This window comes from Schistocerca gregaria, chromosome 1 (assembly GCF_023897955.1).
Source record: "Schistocerca gregaria isolate iqSchGreg1 chromosome 1, iqSchGreg1.2, whole genome shotgun sequence".
In the NCBI taxonomy this organism is placed as follows: Eukaryota; Metazoa; Arthropoda; class Insecta; order Orthoptera; family Acrididae; genus Schistocerca; species Schistocerca gregaria.
Genome location: NC_064920.1, coordinates 307,225,143 through 307,229,307, shown reverse-complemented (window position 1 = coordinate 307,229,307; position 4,165 = coordinate 307,225,143). Strand labels below are relative to the sequence as shown.

The 4,165-nt window shown below is 36.4% G+C and overlaps 1 long non-coding RNA gene across 1 annotated transcript; it reads right to left on the bottom strand.

Annotated features, from left to right (window-relative positions):
- Positions 1-271: 271 nt before the first annotated feature.
- On the bottom strand, positions 272-3,813 carry LOC126351094 (uncharacterized). Its single transcript, XR_007565186.1, has 2 exons — positions 3,401-3,813; positions 272-3,306 (listed from the first exon to the last, which is right to left on the bottom strand). It is a non-coding gene; the product is annotated as an uncharacterized LOC126351094 (long non-coding RNA).
- Between the last annotated feature and the right edge of the window lie 352 nt (positions 3,814-4,165).

Genomic DNA, 4,165 nt, shown 5'->3' with positions numbered 1-4,165 from the left:
AACTACCACTGCACTCACCAACTTCTCAGTGGCAACTGCCAGTGGAGGCGGCTGAATAATACTCTTTGGCACAATCTCTGGCGCTGTGACTCAGTGTAGCCACCTTTCATATGCCCCTCCTCCATGGGCTAGAATTTGATGGTATTTTTGCCAGCATTGGTGGTGAAAATACCACCAAATTCGTCCAAATAAAAAAAAAAAAAAAAAAAAAAAAAAAAAAAAAATGCAGACAAAAATAAAAGATAATATTAAATAAGTAAATAAATAAATCTTGGCTTTGCACTGTCCCTTCAATAACCTAATATATAAAATACAGTAAGGAATACAAATGCTTGCATGCATATGATTTTACATAATAGTTTACACAAGTATCATGTGGTCAAACAATTCAATCAATAGCGTCAGCAATGACGAATAGGCGCACGTGAGAGCCTCATAACATTCCATAAACAGTAAACACACAAAAAATCAGTTTATACAAATATTCACATATAATCCTTTCAATAGTTCAATAAACAAGTAGGAGTCCTCAGAGTAGTTGACAGTTCCAACAGTAGCACCCAGCAATGGTCAACAGGTGCAAATAGCAGTCTCATAACATTTCATCAGCAGTATTTAAACAGCTCCAACAGTGGCACCCAGCAATGTTGAGCAGGTGCAGACAGCAACAAGTGACATCTCAGTAGAAGCAGTTCCATCAGTGGCACCCAGCAATGTTGAACAGGTGCAGACACCAACAAGTGACACCATTCCAGTAGAAGCAGTCCATCAGTGGCACCCAGCAATGTTGAAAAGATGCAGACACCAACAAGTGACATCATCTCAGTAGAAGCAGCTCATCAGTGGCACCCAGAAATGTTGAGCAGGTGCAGTCAGCAACAAGTGACATCATTTCAGTAGAAGCAGTTCCATCAGTGGCACCCAGTAATGTTGACAGGTGCAGACAGCAACAAGTGGCGTTATTTCAGTAGAATCAGTTCCATCAGTGGCACCCAGCAATGTTGAACAAGTGCAGGTAACTGTCCATAACACTCACTATCAATAATTAGACAGTTCATCAGCAGAAATTAAACATTTCCAAGTGACACCTATCATGTCGAACAAGTGCAGGTAACAGTCCATAATATTCATTATCACTAATCAGACAGTTCATCAGAGTTCATTAGCAGAAATTAAACATTTCCAAGTGGCACCCACCAATGTTGAACAAGTGCAAGCACGAACAACAGTTTGAATGCACACACAATTGCTTTTACAAAATCATTATCTATGCTCTTACACTAAACATAAAAATTATAATAAACACACAAATGACATCAGATAATTGTCATATTAACTATTACAAATACACAAATATCAGTAAACCTATAATATTTATGGGTGTCAGTGCAGGACACAACAAACAAGTAAAATAATATTTAGGAGATAGGTCGGTACCAATTATTTGGGATTAGGAAAGGAAAACACACAAAACACACTCACTCATCTTTCATCCACATTTACACTAATGTGTAATTGAATAGTGTTAACTGTGTAAATGCAATTCTGTCAAAATTTGATGCTCAACATGTGTATAAAGTAGTAATGGTACAGTGCATAACAGTCAACAATAGTTAGTCAACGTCATAGTCATCACGTCAAGACCAATGTTTGCCAAGCCAACTTTTTCTGATCAACTGTCAGTGTGCCATGATATGCAAATACTTTCTTTCTCCCAAAAAAAAAGTATATACTGCTTATTGATTTAACAAAGTGTGTGTGTAGACAATCTTCCTTCTATTTGAGTGTTCTAGTCTGCTATCTTCATCCTCCTTGTTCCTTATAAACCAACAAAAAAAAATATGCTCCTCACTTACTTTACCTCTTATCCACCAAAACTCCAATCATCAGCATCCCATAATCTTAATACTTCAATAATACCTCTTCAATACATCGATACACATAAACCTTATCACCAATATCATTTCACTTCCCTAACAGCTCTTTCCTCTAGTCAGTCTCCTCGAACAAGTACAGATAAAATCCTAGTGCAAACTTCAATTCATCATCCCATACAATCCAAAGACAATGTCCACACATAACCTCTGTGTAATCCATCTGACAAATCTTTTTCTCATAATGAATTATAAAATACATTTTGGTTACCTTGTCCATAATTAAATAAAAGAAATGCATACATGACCTCTAACAGCCTTTAGTTTGAATAACTTTCAATAAGTAAGTACGAGTACGGAGTGTGAATGATCGTAATATTTCACAATGTGTGCACCACTTCAAGAATCATGGCAAAACAGAGCAAACACGTGGAGTATTTATTGCGTCAAGTGTCACTTTCTACTTCAATTGCTCACGAAGAATGCAGTGTAAAAACTGTCAATGGTCTAAACCTAGTGTTGGTATGTCATGTCGTTAGCTTCCTTCCTATTAGCATAAGTTTATACAGCTTCCATAAAACCTCCAGCTCATGTGACTTCAATGAAGTTTATTGTATTAGTGTCGTTCGTAGAATTATAGCAGTTCATTTTCTTACCTTAAAATATAAGGCACTGAGTGTAAGCAAAACATGCAGTAGCAAGTAATGTATCAGTGGAGAACAGAATGTTAACAAGTGGATGTAGCACAATCCCTATAATGAGGCTCTGCCAAGCGAACAATCTATAATTAATACCATAGTGTAATCTAAACTCTATGTTCGTACACCATATATCAGCATTTCTATATACCAAATTAATGAGTAGTTATGACAACAAAACAAATGTGTAAATATGCAATCCATACGCAAAGCAACAAATATATATCTTACATAATAAACAGGCCATTAGCATCATATCAGCATAAGCAAATAAATGTTCATATGTAATCTTAATAAGTAAACATGAAGGGGCAAGCAGATAAATCACAAAGTATAACGTACATACATAACCATATCAGCACAACTAATCAGGTGACAATTATAATTTAAATAAATAAGCACAGCAGGCACATAATTAAAAAAATGTGACATCAGTGAAAAAGCAGTGCAGCCAATCGATGCATAATATACATAATTAACAACCCTGTTCATTAAGCAAAATCAGTTAACACAAAGTGTAAATCACGTAATCGCGAGCAGCAAATTACGTCTAAAGTACGTACCTAAGTGTAAATATGTTACCTGAAAAATAAACTCAATTGTTACTTTTTTAGTTTATTACTTTCTTCTTCGAAATTACATTCTTCCTGACATTTTCTCGATAGCAAGTCCTCTTAACGTCAGACACACACAGAATTTACCTGAAGTTCTTCAATATTTTATACAACCATATCCTGAAAATTACTGAACGTTAATAACATAATTTATCAAGTCACTATAGATTTATACTGAATTGAATCAGAGAAATTAGACTGTGTATTTGTTTACGGCTGTCAGTGCACTCGCACTGAGTGCTCGATCAGCTATGGGTACGCGTGACATAGAAAGTAATTGTTTGCGGTCAACGACTGCCTTGTGCGGCGCGCAGACTTGACTGTTACTTTGAGTTATGTGCCGCCGCCAGAACACGGCGCGGTATCCTTGCACTCGCCGTGTGTTTACGTATAACTGTTAAGTTTCTCAAAGGTATGTCATTCCACAAAAATGTTAACGTTCGATATATGATGTATTCCCTTAGAGCGCCGAGATTTAAGAGTTTCTACTTCGACAGTGTTATCAGGAATAATTTTGCGAATTCTATATGGACCGTTATAAAGCAGAAAAAATTTGCGACACAAGCCTTTTCCTTTGTGAGAAACGACGAGACTTAATTAACACCTTTTGACCAACTGACAAAGTTTCTAAACGACCAGGGGGTTTAGCTGATTTTTCTCTTCTAGCAGCCGCAGATGCAATATTTTGTAGAGCCAGGTTGACAACTTCTGAATGACGCAGTTTCCATGAAGGCGGAAAAGGAACGATTTCAGAAATGCGATTTGTCGGTGCTTTATTTTTTAATATCAATATAGGCGGTAAAGAAGTTGAATCATTAGGGAGTTCATGCAGAATGTTTTGAAAAATATGAAGATACTGATCCCACGTTCTGTGATTCTGATGACAATAAAGTCGACACAATTTATTGATTTCCTTCATCCATCTCTATGAAGCGTTAGATTGAGGGTGAAAAAGTGAAATGAAAATTGGTTTAATCTT